This window comes from Salvelinus fontinalis, chromosome 15 (assembly GCF_029448725.1).
Source record: "Salvelinus fontinalis isolate EN_2023a chromosome 15, ASM2944872v1, whole genome shotgun sequence".
In the NCBI taxonomy this organism is placed as follows: domain Eukaryota; kingdom Metazoa; phylum Chordata; class Actinopteri; order Salmoniformes; family Salmonidae; genus Salvelinus; species Salvelinus fontinalis.
In genome coordinates this window covers 42538273-42554505 of record NC_074679.1, presented here as the reverse complement: position 1 = coordinate 42554505, position 16233 = coordinate 42538273, and the positions used below count along the sequence as shown (strand labels likewise).

The 16233-nt window shown below is 41.2% G+C and overlaps 1 pseudogene; it reads left to right on the top strand.

The window, feature by feature from the left end:
- LOC129812123 (BRISC and BRCA1-A complex member 2-like) overlaps positions 1-16233 on the top strand; it is a 153851-nt pseudogene that overhangs the window by 95139 nt on the left and 42479 nt on the right.

Genomic DNA, 16233 nt, shown 5'->3' with positions numbered 1-16233 from the left:
TACAAAACAACCAACAAACGTGACAAAACCGAAACAGTCCTGTGTGGCACAAACACTGACACAGGAACAAACACCAACAAAACACACGTGAAACCCAGGCTGCCTAAGTATGATTCTCAATCAGGGACAACGATTGACAGCTGTCTCTGATTGAGAATCATACCCGGCCGAACACAAACATCCCAACATAGAAAATCAGACATAGACCAACCCACCCAACTCACGCCCTGACCAACTAAATAAATACAAGAAAAAGTAAAACAGGTCAGGAACGTGACAACAGGTGTGGCATATCAAGAAGCTGATTAAAAAGCATGATCATTACACAGGTGCACCTTGTACTGGGGACAATAAAAGGCCACTCTAAAATTTGCAATTTTTGCACACAACACAATGCTACAGATGTCCCAAGTTTTAATGGAGCATACAATTGGCATGCTGACTGGAAGAATGTTCACCAGAGCTGTTGCCAGATAATTGAATGTTAATTTCTCCACCATGAGCCACCTCCAACGTTGTTTTAGAGAATTTGGCAGTACGTCCAACTGGCCTCACAACCACAGACCACATGTAACCACGCCAGCCCAGGACTTCCACATCCGGCTTCTTCACCTGCAGGATCGTTTGAGACTAGCCACCCGGACAGCTGATTAAACTGTAGGTTTACTCAACCAAAGAATTTCTGAACAAATTGTCAGAAACCGTCTCAGGGAAGCTCATCTGCCTGCTCGTTGTCCTCACCAGGGTCTTGACCTGACTGCAGTTCGGCGTCTTAAAAAATTCAACAACAAAAAATCACCTACGCTGGCCACTGGCACGCTGGAGAAGTGTGCTCTTTACGGATGAATCCCGGTTTCAACTGTACCGAGCAGATGGCAGATGGCAGATGGCAGACGGCGTGTATGACGTATTGTGGGCGAGCAGTTTTCTGATGTTAACGTTGTAAACAGAGGGTCCCATGGCAATTTGAATACACAGAGACACTGTGACGAGATCCTGAGGCCCATTGTTGTGCCGTTAATCTGCCGCCATCACCTCTTGTTTCAGCATGATAATGCACGGCCCCATGTCGCAAGGATCTGTACACAAGTCCTGGAAGCTGAAATTCTCCAGGTTATTTCATGGCCTGCATACCCACCAGACGTCACCCATTGAGTATGTTTGGAATGCACTGGATCGACGTGTACGACAGCGTGTTCCAGTTCTCGCCCATATCCACCAACTTTGCACAGCCATTGAAGACGAGTGGGACAACATTCCACAGGCCACAATCAACAGCCTGATCAACTCTATGCGAAGGAGATGTGTTGCGCTGCGTGAGGCAAATGGTGGTCACACAAGATACAGACTTTTTTTAATCCACACCCCTTCTTTTTGGGGGGGAGGTATCTGTGACCAACAGATGCATATCCATATTCCCAGTCATGTGAAATCCATAGATTAGGGCTTAATGCATTTATTTAAATTGACTGATTTCCTTATATTGAACTGTAACTCAATAAAACCTTTTAAATTGTTGCATCTTGAGTTTATAATTTTGTTCAGTGTCCAATGAAATGCTGCCATCTGCATTTTGTCTTAAATAGGCCTAATAACAGTATCAAGTAGCAACCATTTGTACTGTTAGACACGTCTTAACCTACAGTTAGGCTCATTTGCGTGTGCCACCTGCAAAAAAAGTCATTTGGACTGCTCATGAATAATAATAAAAAATGTTATTATTATTATTAAAGTCATGCCCCCCCTCCATTTGTGATTTTTTTCCTAAGTCTATATAACACACTGTCATTGTTAGAATCTTAATATCGCAAACAGAACTGGAGTTATAACCAGTTTTAGGAGGGCATGTCATCTTTTGATGGGGGAAAAGGGAAGAAGGGGTGAGTTGATGAGCGAGGGGTAGCGAACGATGCATAATTATGAATGAAGAACAGGGTGGGCCATTCTATTGTATTGATCTATTCTAACTATAATCTCAAAATGGTATGTACCCTATATCAGTCCAATCAGATTTATCAGTCTACTCTGGCCTACTTGGAGTGCACAGTGAGAGCATGAGTAATTTACAATGGCAAGAAGACCAAGACGAATCGATGCACATGCTGCGTTAGCATTGCTATAAAATCAGGATGAAAACATCTGATGGTGGGGATGAAATGAATCATGGCATCTGATTCTGAGCCTCCGCAAAAAAAAGCCAGAACGGTGCTCACTGAGCAGTTGCCTGCGCCACCACCAAATGAGACGGTGAAACAGCAGAGAGTAAGGGACGGCTCCGTTTCAATAGAACAAGCCGGTGACTGTGCTACGGGTCGATTATCAGTACAAAATGTCATCACGGAGAGAGCAGGCCCATCTCAAGCCAAAAACATCAACAATGCATTCACCAGATTTCCTTGTTTATGCGACATGGACAGGCGACAACTGATGCCATTGCGTGAAGACACCATGTAAGCACGAGCTGACAATAATTGAGTATCGACACTTGCTGTCGACACATGCCATTTTGCTTTTGTGTTGATTTTCACTATTTACGGTGCCTTCGGAAAGTATTCAGACCCCTTGACTTTTTCTACATTTTGGTAGGTTACAGCCTTATTCTAAAATCATTTAAATAGTTGTTTCCCTCATCAATATACACACAATACCCATAATGACAAAGCAAAACAAGTATTTATTTGACATTTTTGCTCATCTATAAAAGATTAAAACTGATATCACATTTACATAAGACCCTTTACTCAGTACTTTGTTGAAGCACCTTTGGCAGCAATTACAGCTTTGCGTCTTCTAGGTTATGACGCTACAAGCTTGGCACAGCTGTATTTGGGCAGTTTCTCCCATTCTTCACAATCCTGTCTCAGAGCTCTATGGACAATTCCTGGCTTGGTTTTTGGCTGACACACATTGTCAACCTTATATAGACAGGTGTGTGCCTTTCCAAATCATGCCCAATCAATTGAACTTACATCAGGTGGACTTCAGTCAAGTTGTAGAAACATCTCAAAGATGATCAATGGGAACAGGGTGCACCTGAGATCAATTTCGAGTCTCATAGCAAAGGGTTTGAATACTTACGTTTTTATTTTTAATACATTAGCAAATATTTATAAAAACCTGTTTTTGCTTTGTCGTTATGGGGTATTGTGTTTAGATTGATTAAAAATATATATATTTTTTATCCATTTTAGAATAAGACTGTAAATTAACAAAATGTTGTTGTTTTTTACTTTATTTTTACCAGGGAAGTTGACTGAGAACACATTCTCATTTACAGCAACGACCTGGGGAAAGGAGGAATGAGCCAATTGGAAGTTGGGGATGATTAGGTGGCCATGATGGTATGTGGGCTAGATTAGGAATTTAGACAGGACAACAGGGTTAACACTCCTACTACTCTTACGATAAGTGCCATGGGATCTTTAGACCACAGAGATTCAGGACTTCCATTCGACATCCCATCCGAAAGACAACACCCTACACAGCGCAATGTCCCCAATCAATGCTCTGGGGCATTGGGATATTATTTTTTAGACTGGAAGAAAGAGTGCCTTACTGGTCCTCCAACACCACTTCCAGCAGCATCTGGTCTCCCATCCAGGAACCAACCAGGACCAACCATGCTTAGCTTCAGAGGCAAGCCAGCAGAAGAATGCAGGATGGTATGCTTCTGGTTTCTTCATTGTAGATGATGTAACCATGACTTTATGTTCTTCATGAACTTTGGAACTGCCTGGCATGTAACTAACACAGCGTGGGTTCCCTTTTGCTGCCACTCCCAGCTATTCCTTTTGACACATTTAGGACCTCGCTCTCTCTCTCTCTCACACTCTCTCACTCACACTCTCTCACTCTCTCTCTCACACACACACACACTCTCACAACACACACACGTGTCCATGGCAACGGGCTTTAGGTATGTTTGGTTTGTGGTGTCCCTGGCATACTCTTGACACAGGTGGATCCAGCCAGACCATGTGTGTGTATGCTCTGTAATCAGCTCCCTATTGTCTACATGAAGCCCATACACAAAGCATGCAATGTGACGGCATAGAGCCGGTTAGTTAATGATTGACTGTTCCCGTTTATGCATTTTAGCATGGTCCAGTGCCTGGGACAGAGGAATTGTGTGTGTGTGTGTTCACATGCGATTTGTGCCTCTAGTGTCCTCTGCACAATTTGTGTATATGTATGCAGGTTTGTGAAGGCTTGGGGACGACGACAGGGCACATCTTACCACAGCGCATACTGCACTGTCCTCACAAGTCCCCCCCCCCCCTCCACACAGTAGGACTTAATTAGGAACAATGTCATGTCCTCAACTCCCCTCCTAACTCTGTGAGAAAAGAACATTTCATGCGATGAGACATGCGTTGGTAACAGCCACCTTGACACTATGATATACGCTTTTCCGCCTCAGGGCGTTGTGGCACAAAGCTTCCATCAAGCCTATGGACCTCTGACACAAAACATGTCGCTCTGTATCTCCAATCTGCGTTATTTGTTTGGACATCTTTTCAATCAGTTGAAAGCTTGGTCTCTTGAATATGCATGGCATTATAGTCTTACATTTCTTATGAATAAAATTGTAAAGAAGACTATTTAAAGACGTATGTTGATTGAGTTTTGTGCTATAATGTAGACGGTGAAACTATAGTAATATTCTTATATCTTCCATCTTATTCACCCATTCTTGGAAAAACTAATTGAACTATTTTGTTATGGCAATGATCTTCCAATATCCCCTCCTGTGTGCTTCCTCTTAATGAGAAAATGTCATTTCAACATCAAAGCTATGGAAGACAGTGGAATGAAAATTGCTCTACGCGACACTGCTTTGTTAACTAATAGCACACTGCAGTTATGAGCAATGTTCCCTCCATTTTTTTCAGCACTGAGCAAATTTCAGGTCTGCTGAGTGCAAGCTTGAACGTTGTGAAAATTCTTTGCAACTTCACCTGCGCGTTTACTGCTGTACCCGCTTTAAGTTAGTTTTAACAGTGGCCAAGTAGGCTACTATGGCTATTTGATCATAATGTGGGCCTATCAGAGTGGTCTACCATCAAAAACAATGGAGAGAATGCATCCCGTAACATTTTAACATGGAAATAGCTGTTCTATCATTCAGCCTACAGTAGCAGCCAATGTGTGGTGTTCAATGTAGGCCTACATTCCATGAGACTTTTGGAGAACAAAAACATCCAGGGCTTGACAACCTGCTTATCCACTTGTCCTTCAGACAAGGTGACTGAAAATGTTGTTTGATGCAAGAAATCACTTTACAAAATAAAATGCATTATTATTCCCATACAATTATTACAAAGAATCAGACAAATTATACCCTCTGCCTATTGGCTACTTAGCTTATTCAAGCCCATCTCAAAATCCAAACTGCCTCTTTAAGACAAAAAAAAAAAGATCTTTACCTGACTCGTTTTTCAAATATGTCTAGAAATGTACACGATTTGTGCTCTTGTAGGAAGCTAAAACCCCACTATTGCTGACTAGAAATTATCTATAACTGGGCTAATAACTCACAATTTTTTATTTTATTTAACCTAGGCATAAGAAGTTGTTCTTAACTAACTTGCCTAGTTAAATAAAGGTTAATTAAAAAAACAAATTTGCATTGAAAGTCGCTAATATCAAATTATATTTGTCACATGTGCCGAATACAACAGTGAAATGCTTTCTTACAAGCCCTAACCAACAATGTAGACAATGAAAATACCCCCCCCCCCCCCAAAAAAAGTAAGAGATAAGAATAACAAATAATTAAAGAGCAGCAGTAAATAACAATAGCGGGGCTATATACAGGGGGTACCGGTACAGAGTCAATGTATGGGGCACCGGTGTCGAGGTTAATATAATATTGCATTGATTCGATCATAATTGCCACAGTAAAGCAAAACGTTGATAGTGTTAACTAACAGGGAAAACTCTAGAAAGTTGAGTGATGTTCAATCTCGCACCATTCTTCTGCGCTCTGCGTGGCAGTCCGGGGCTTAGAGAGAACATTGGTTATGAGTTCTCAGCAAAATGGACAAGGTCATCGGCAGTAAGCAATTTATGAAGTAAACGCAGAACTGTCATAAGGGTGCAACAGCATCATTTTGAATAATTTGTCATCAAATTGTTTGTAGTTTCAATGGAGGAAAATGTAAGACAATTTTGATTCCCCACTTAATAAATACAAAATCCAGTTGACAAATTCAGAAATTTTTGCTTGGTTTAGTGTCCCTCGTGCAAAGGATCCATTTAGCTCCAAGCACCAACTGAAATGTCAGAGCTCCTTAAAATCTCCCAGACTCCCACCTACATATTTTGAGAGAAAAAAAGATCAGCTCATTACCATCTCAATGTAGACTTCAAGATTTGTACTTTCCTCCTAGAATGTTGACTGGCAGGTTGCGTGGTGGGGGTGAAACACTGTGTCCAACATACAGACGGACGGACAGAGAATCTCAAAGCAAGCCCAGGAGCTGCCCTCGTCCTTACGCAATAACCCCGTTGTCACTCAAGCTGCCCCATCACGTTGCCCATGACATTTCAAGATGGGCAAGTAAGACGAACAAGAGCCCTTACCTCCGTACTGCCCTTTTCGAGAGCCTTGTCTGTTTAGTGTGTGTGTGTGTTTGTGTTGTGACTTTGGCCGGACATGGTCTGGCGTAAGGACAGCTGTCACATCTCCAACCTGTCACATGTCACAGAGAAGAGATGCCACAGGCTGGGCATCAACGGACGGAGGAAAGGAATGAGAGGAGCGAACAAGGCTAGCAGTGGAGTGGAGCAGCCTATACTCCTCACTCATACACACACACACACATACATACACCCTTCATCTTCTCTCTCAATCCCAGTTTTTGGGGCTGACTCACATACTGCCAGGGTGTGTAGTAAGGAACTGCCCCCATCCACCCACTCCCCTAAGGAGTCCCCCCTGATGCACATTTCTCCAACCGGGGTCATTTTAGCGACTCATTACTCCCCATGGAGAGGTTAGGCTCTTCATTGATGCCCTGCTATGGCCTGTGAAGGGATTTTTTAATGATCTTAGCTTTTCCGCTCTTTAGTTAAGCAGACAGTGCTTGGCCCCAAGTGTATTGCTGTTAAAAGCATATAATCTGTGTATAAACAAATGCATAGAGGCATTCTTTGCTCTTACATTTGGAGAGATTTGAGCCTCTTGTTTTCATTTCAGTAGTTTGCAGTTGGCATTAAAAGCTCACACTTTAAAATATATTTTCTTATTTAAATGCATTTTTTCTACAATAAATAAATTGCTTACTTTCTAGCTATAATAATACAGCTTAAAATTAGTAGGTACGTTTGGTTCACCCTCATGAAATAGTACTACTGAATTACCACTCATTAATACTACACAAGATCTACACAAAACTTACTGGTTTTACTACTTTATTGCTATTGACATGTGTAGTAAACCAGTAGTGATTTATGTAGTACTTTAAGTAATAATGAGTGATATATTGGCACATTCTTTCTGGATCTTAAAGGCCTTTGATACTGTGAATCATGAGGTCCTCCTATCCAAACTATCCTCCTTTAATGTTTCTCCTGAAGCCATTAGTTGGATGTATTTCTATTTGACAAACAGAAACCAACGGGTTTGTCTGGGGGACACTCAGTCTGACTCTCTCTACTATAACATTGGGGTCCCACAAGGGTCAATTAGGTAATGTAATGTGGCAAAACAATTACCTTTTTGTCCTGAATACAAAGCGTTATGTTTGGGGCAAATCCAATACAACACATTACTGAGTACCACTCTCCATATTTTCAAGCATAGTGGTGGCTGCATCATGTTATGTGTATACTTGTAATTGTTAAGGACTGGGGAGTTTTTCAGGATAAAAAGAAGAAACGTAATGGAGCTAAGCACAGGCAAAGTCCTAGAGGAAAACCCTGTTCAGTCTGCTTTTCACCAGACACTGGGAGATGAATTCACCTTTCAGCAGGACAATAACCTAAAGCACAAAGGCAAATCTACACTGAAGTTGCGTACCAAGGAGACAGTGAATGTTCCTGAGTGGCCGAGTTACAGTTTTGATTTAAATCTGCTTGAAAATCTACGGAAAGACTTTAAAAAATGTTGTCTAGCAATGATCAACAACCAATTTAAAAGGACTTTAAGAATTTTGAAGGAAATAATGGGCAAATGTTGTGTAATCCAGGTGTGCAAAGCTCTTAAAGACTTACCCAGAAAGACACACATCTGTAATCGCTGCCTAAGGTGATTTTAACATGGAATGACTCAGGGGTGTAAATGACATATTTCTATATTTCATTTACAATACATTTCCAAAAACCTGTTTTCAATTTGTCATTATAGTGTGTAGATTGGTGAGTAACACAACAAAATGTGGAACAAGTCAAAGGATACTTTCTGTAGGCACTTTATATGATTCACTGTAGTGATTCCTATGTTGTTGATGTAAAGAATATTTGTTGGCCCGTGGTGTGTATTGAGGAGCAAACAGATGTTGCAGTTGACTCATTTATGAAATTACTTATCCCAAGTACCAATAAGCATGCACCCATTTAAAAAAAATTGTGTAAAAACTGTTACATTCTCATGGATTGATGAGGAATTGAAAAATGTTATGGTTGACAGGGAGAAGACAAAAGGAATAGCAAATAAGTCGGTCTGCACAAATGATTGGCAAACATACTGCAAATTGAAAAATCATGTGACTAAACTGAATAAAAAGAAGAAGAAACCACACTATGAAACAAAGAAAAACAACATACAGAATGATAGTAAAAAGCTTTCAAGCACCTTCAATGAAGTATTGAGAAAAAAGGCAAACTCAACTCCATCATTCATTGAATCAGATGGCTCAATCGTCACAAAACTGACTGATATTGCCAACTACTTTAATTATTTTTTTTTCATTGGTAAGATTATCAAATGTAGGCATGACATACCAGCAACAGACACTGACCAAATTATGAAAGACAAAAATTGTCATTTTCAATTCCGTAAAGTGAGTGTGGAAGAGGTGAAAAAAATATTGTTGTATATCAACAATGACAAGCCACCGGGGTCTGACAACTTGGATGGAAAATTACTGAGGATAGTAGTGGATCATATTGCCACTCCTATTTGCCATATCTTCAATTTAAGCCTACTAGAAAGTGTGTTCCCTCAGGCCTGGAGGGAAGCAAAAGTCATTCCACTACCTAAGAATAGTAAAGTTCCCTTAACTGGCTCAAACAGCTGACCAATCAGCTTGTTACCAACCCTTAGTAAGGTTTTGGAAGAAATCTTGCTGTGTGCTTAGCGTCGTTGTCCTGTTGGAAGGTGAACCTTTGCCCCAATCCGTGGTCCTGAGCGCTCTGGAGCAGGTTTTCATCAAGGATCTCTCTTTACTTTACTCCGTTCATCTTTCCCTCGATCCTGACTAGTCTCCCAGTTCCTGCTGCTGAAAAACATCCCACAGCATGATGCTGCCACCACCATGCTTCTCCGTAGGTATGGTGCCAGGTTTCCTCCAGACGTGACGCTTGGCATTCAGGCCAAAGAGTTCAATCTTGGTTTCAACAGACCAGAGAATCTTGTTTCCCATGGTCTGAGAGTCCTTTAGGTGCCTTTTGGCAAACTCCAAGCAGGCTGTCATGTGCCTTTTACTGAGAAGTGGTTTCTGTCTGGCCCCTCTACCATAAAGGCCTGATTGGTGAAGTGCTGCAGAGATGGTTGTACTTCTGGAAGGTTCTCCCATCTCCACAGAGGAACTCCGGAGCTCTGTCAGAGTAACCATCGGGTTCTTGGTCACCTCCCTGACCAAGGCCCTTCTTCCCCGATTGCTCAGTTTGACCGGGCGGCCAGCTCTAGGAAGAATTGTGGGGGTTCCAAACTTCTTCTATTTGAGAATGGTGGAGGCCACTGTGTTCTTGAGGACCTTCAATGCTGCAGAAATGTTTTGGTACACTTCCCCAGATCTGTGCCCTTGACACAATCCTGTGTCGGAGCTCTACGGACAATTCCTTCGACCTCATGGCTTGTTTTTTGTTTTAAGGGGTGGATCAGCTTAATATTGCGGAAAGAATGTTGCTTCCATCAATGTCATTGTCTGCATCATTTCCAGTCCCCCATATATTTTTGGAGTAAATATATTTATCCATACACGCATGCATACATATACACATATATACAGTGGGGGGAAAAAAGTATTTAGTCTGCCACCAATTGTGCAGGTTTTCCCACTTAAAAAGATGAGAGAGGCCTGTAATTTTCATCATAGGTACACTTCAACTATGATAGACAAAATGAGGGGAAAAAATGCAGAAAATCACATTGTAGGATTTTTTATGAATTTATTTGCAAATTATGGTGGAAAATAAGTATTTGGTCACCTACAAACAAGCAAGATTTCTGGCTCTCACAGACCTGTAACTTCTTATTTAAGAGGCTCCTCTGTCCTCCACTCGTTACCTGTATTAATGGCACCTGTTTGAACTTGTTATCAGTATAAAAGACACCTGTCCACAACCTCAAACAGTCACACTCCAAACTCCACTATGGCCTAGACCAAAGAGCTGTCAAAGGACACCAGAAACAAAATTGTAGACCTGCACCAGGCTGGGAAGACTGAATCTGCAATAGGTAAGCAGCCTGGTTTGAAGAAATCAACTGTGGGAGCAATTATTAGGAAATGGAAGACATACAAGACCACTGATAATCTCCCTCGATCTGGGGCTCCACGCAAGATCTCACCCCGTGGGGTCAAAATGATCACAAGAACGGTGAGCAAAAATGCCAGAACCACACGGGGGGACCTAGTGAATGACCTGCAGAGAGCTGAGACCAAAGTAACAAAGCCTACCATCAGTAACACACTACGCCGCCAGGGACTTAAATCCTGCAGTGCCAGACGTCCCCCCCTGCTTAAGCCAGTACATGTCCAGGCCCGTCTGAAGTTTGCTAGAGAGCATTTGGATGATCCAGAAGAAGATTGGGAGAATGTCATATGGTCAGATGAAACCAAAATAGAACTTTTTGGTAAAAACTCAACTCGTCGTGTTTGGAGGACAAAGAATACTGAGTTGCATCCAAAGAACACCATACCTACTGTGAAGCATGGGGGTGGAAACATCATGCTTTGGGGCTGTTTTTCTGCAAAGGGACCAGGACGACTGATCCGTGTAAAGGAAAGAATGAATGGGGCCATGTATTGTGAGATTTTGAGTGAAAACCTCCTTCCATCAGCAAGGGCATTGAAGATGAAACGTGGCTGGGTCTTTCAGCATGACAATGATCCCAAACACACCGCCCGGGAAACGAAGGAGTGGCTTCGTAAGAAGCATTTCAAGGTCCTGGAGTGGCCTAGCCAGTCTCCAGATCTCAACCCCATAGAAAATCTTTGGAGGCTGTTGCCCAGCAACAGCCCCAAAACATCACTGCTCTAGAGGAGATCTGCATGGAGGAATGGGCCAAAATACCAGCAACAGTGTGTGAAAGCCTTGTGAAGACTTGCAGAAAACGTTTGACCTCTGTCATTGCCAACAAAGGGTATATAACAAAGTATTGAGATAAACTTTTGTTATTGACCAAATACCTATTTTCCACCATAATTTGCAAATAAATTCATTAAAGATCCTACAATGTGATTTTCTGGATTTTTTTTCTCATTTTGTCTGTCATAGTTGAAGTTACCTATGATGAAAATTACAGGCCTCTCTCATCTTTTTCAGTGGGAGAACTTGCACAATTGGTGGCTGACTAAATACTTTTTTGCCCCACTGTATATACAACATTCTATTAGTTGCAAGAATTTTGTATAGTCATTTAAATTGACAAATGTTAAGTTTTGAATCCGGCGTTGTTTTGTGTATCAATTCATAAACCATGTGCCATGGAATGGGTACATCGAAAATCTCTTCCCAACTATTTTGCAATTTATATGGCACAGCTGTCAGTTTTTTGGTCCTTAAATGAAATTGGGATATGTTTTTATTTATCACACTTTTCTTTAACCATTTATGTTCTTTAATACAGGGCCGACATACAAGTTCCTTACTTTTTCGCCTTCTACTTGCCTCTTCCATGTTTGTGGTAATGCTGCAATTAATTGGTTGTAATTTTGGGTAGAGCAGACATTTACATATGTCTGTGTTAGCTGCATGTGTGACATAACTCCACCAGTCCTATTTATGATATCATTCACTAAAATTATACCTTTATAAAAAATGTCTTTGAAAAATACATTTTTTTTATCAATTAGTATATTTGAATTTAACCACAATATTTGTTGTATTATTTGTTCTGTCTTTTCAGGTGGATTAAACTGAAATTACAACCAAATTTCTAAGGCTTGTTTAAAAAATAAAGATATTTTGGAGATTATTTCCTTTTCAAACAACCGAAAGTGAGCAGCTGTAATCTGAATAAAGGGAAAAAGGCCCTTCTTGAACATAGGATGAGACATTCGTACCAATTTACTAGAGAACCAGTTTGGATTTAAGTATAACTTTTGTATGACTGATGCCTTTAGTGAGAGGTCTAATGCTTTAATATTTAATAATTTCTGCCCTCCGAATTCATATTCGTTATATAAATAGGCCCTTTTAATTTTATCTGGCTTGCCGTTCCAAATAAAATAGAATATGTTTTGTTCATATCATTTAAAAAGCATGTCAGTGGGTGTAGGCAAAACCATAAGCAAATAGGTAAACTGTGATATGACTAAAGAGTTAGTCAGGGTGATTTTTTCACAAATAGACAGGTATTTTCCTTCCCATGGTAGCAAGATCTTATCTATTTTTGCTTGGTTTTTGCTGTGGGACCTTACATAGACAGGTGTGTGTCTTTCCAAATCATGTTCAAACAATTTAATTGACCACAGGTGGACTCCAATCAAGTTGTAGAAACATCTCAAGGATGATCAATGGAAACAAGATGCACCTGAGCTCAATTTCAATTATCATAGCAAAGGGTCTAAATACTTCTATAAATAAGGTATTCCTGTTTTTATTTGTAATAAATGTGCAAACATTTCTAAAAACCTGTTTTCACGTTGCGTGTAGATTGATGAGGGAAAAAAATATTGTAATCCATTTTAGAATAAGGCTGTAACGTAACAAAATGTGGAAAAAGTCAAGGGGTCTGAATACTTTCCAAATGCACTCTATATATCAATAACAGGCCCTAGTGATATCCGTATCGCCCGTAGGCTACACTACCTCTGTCGTCCTTACCTCCAAGCGTATATTAAAGTTGGTCGTATAATCTTTGATACTGATAGCAGTCACAACATTGGAAGGCAGCTTGCCCTGTTGCCTACAAAAACCTACTCATATTTGTTTCGCAAAATTCCTTTATGAATTTAAAAGTAATCCTTAGTAAGTAATCATGTAGTCTTTCAAGAGTATCTGTAATCTGATTACGATATTTTTACTAGTAACATATTACAGTTCATTTTTTCGTAATCAGTTACGTGTAATGGATTACATGTAACCTGTTACTCCCCAACACTGGCTGTAGTGTTTTGACTACTTGTTTACTACCAACATCAATAGTAAAAACTCTGCTCAATCATACAAATCCTTGTCTTGTTCTTACTTAATTTGTAAAATTGTTGTCCTCAGGGCTACATTGTTAATGAGACGCTGGTCATTGGGCTCCCCTGACTAAATAAATGAAATTTACATTACCCATCTTCAGGTCTTGGTTTGGTAAATCAAGGCCTTGTGATAGTCTCCCAAACTAATGCCAGAAGAGTGGCCAAATGGGTAGGACGGTCTGTATTCTGTATCCTACCTTAGAGATTGCACCCAGCTTTCTGATATGCACCGCAGTGTGAGGCTGTAAGCTTCCACACTAATCATCTTCAGACCAAACTTGAAGGTTGATGTGGTTGTAAGGGATTGAAGACAGAAGTTGTACGTTACCCCTCTGTCACTCGCCAACTCGTGATTGGAGAATTCCTGGTGTCCCTGGAATACCTCATGATGTTCTGAACGCATTCTAAGGTTATGTATGCATATCGCAAGTCAGGATTTTGGCCTTACAAAAGGAAACTCTTACAGAAGGATATTTTTTTTCAAAAGTGCAACCAAAACCGCTGGGAGGCTTGGATGCACAGGGGGATTGTACTCATGCAGAAACGTATGTATCAGCATAAATCAGTAGTGTCTGATAGCGGCAAAAACAAAACTTCAATCGATCGCTGCCTGCACCCGCCCGCCCGACTAGCATCACTACTCTGGACGGTTCTAACTTAGAATATGTGGACAACTATAAATACCTAGGTGGCTGGCTAGACTCTAAACTCTCCTTCCAGAGTCACATTAAGCATCTCCAATCCAAAGTTAAATCTAGAATCTGCTTCCTATTTTGCAACAAAGCCTTCTTTACTCATGCTGTCAAACATACCCTCGTAAAACTGACTATCCTACCGATCCTTGACTTCGGCGATGTCATCTACAAAATAGCCTCCAACACTCTACTCAGCAAATTGGATGCAGTCTATCACAGTGCCATCCGTTTTGTCATCAAAGCCCAATATATTACCCACCACTGCGACCTGTATGCTCTCGTTGGCTGGTCCTCGCTACATATTCGTCACCAAACCCACTGGCTCCAGGTCATCTATAAGTCTTTGCTAGGTAAAGCCCCGCCTTATCTCAGCTCACTTGTCACCATAGCAACACCCACCCGTAGCACACGCTCCAGCAGGTATATTTCACTGGTCATCCCCAAGCCAACACCTGCTTTGGCCGCCTTTCCTTCCAGTTCTCTGCTGCCAATGACTGGAACGAATTGCAAAAATCACTGAAGTTGGAGACTTATATCTCCCTCACTAACTTTAAGCGTCAGCTGTCAGAGCTGCTTACCGATCGCTGCAGCTGTACACAGCCCATCTGTAAATTGCCCATCCAACCAACTACCTAACTCATCCCCATATTTGTTTTTGTTTTTCTGCTCTTTTGCACACCAGTATTTCTACTTGCACATCCTCATCTGCATGTATATCACTCCAGTGTAAATTGATAAACTGTAATTACTTCGCCACTATTGGCCTATGTATTGCCTTACCTCCTTACTTCATTTGCACACACTGTATACAGATTTTTCTATTGTGTTATTGACTGTACGTTTGTTTATCCCATGTGTAACTCTGTGTCGTTGTTTTTGTGTGCAATCTTGGCCAGGTCGTAGTTGTAAATGAGAACTCGTTCTCAACTGGCCTACCTTGTAACATATTTTTTCCTTTAAATAGGACAGGTCAGTGGCCTCCCTCGTCTGTTGTGTCTGTTTCCGTGATGCCTTATGACTTTTGTCAGTTCCTTTGGGACAAAAGGAACTCTGTGTCTAAAACAAAACCTTCACGAGGACCCCAACTTCACCCCAACTCTCACCTTCTGCAGATTCCTTCTCTCTCCGCAAGTTTTGCTCTTAAAAATAAATATCCATTCTATCACCTTGCCAGTGACTGACGGGCCTGAACTTGACAGTGACAAACTGGAAGAAACAACTGTGCCTTATCTCCCCCTCGTCTCATTCCTCCCCACCTTTCCACGTATTCCAGTCCATTCCAAATAGTAAATTGCGGCAGCCCAGAAGTGCAACTCGGGGAGGGAGTGTGGTTGCTTATTGATGCAGACGTCCACTATGTGGATGCGAGCTGATTCAATCAAGCAACACCTTTGGATGCCAGACAGACACCCTATTCTCTTTTACCCCACATCCCCCTTTCTTTCCCCCTCTATGCTATTTTCTTTGACGAGTGACAGGATTCGACATGAGGTTGCCATCTTCATTGTTGTGGCTGTTGGTACACAGGCATTCATACACATACATACACACCTACACACATTCACACACTAATATGATTTGGGAAGAAGTATGGCTTCATGTTGTGTGTTGTGTGTCACTCTATTCTGCTCGGGCTAGATGGAAGGGAACTTCCCCCCCTGCCTGCAGAGGATTCTGACAACTAAATTCACGTTGTTTTTGAAATACAAAAACTGAGCCACCAACACTAATTCAGATGGTTAATTTTGAAACAGTGGTATGGAAATCCCAACGTACGTGGGCAGTGTGGTGGCCATTTTCATTCAGGGCCAGAGAGGGAGTCCTTGATGTGAAAGAGTAATGTATCCAACTCGCTCAAGCCTCATGTAAAACACTTGAAATTAAAAAAAACAACCACAATAGAAATTAGGTTACACATGACACAATTAACACACTTTAACTCAGAAACTGCCCAATGA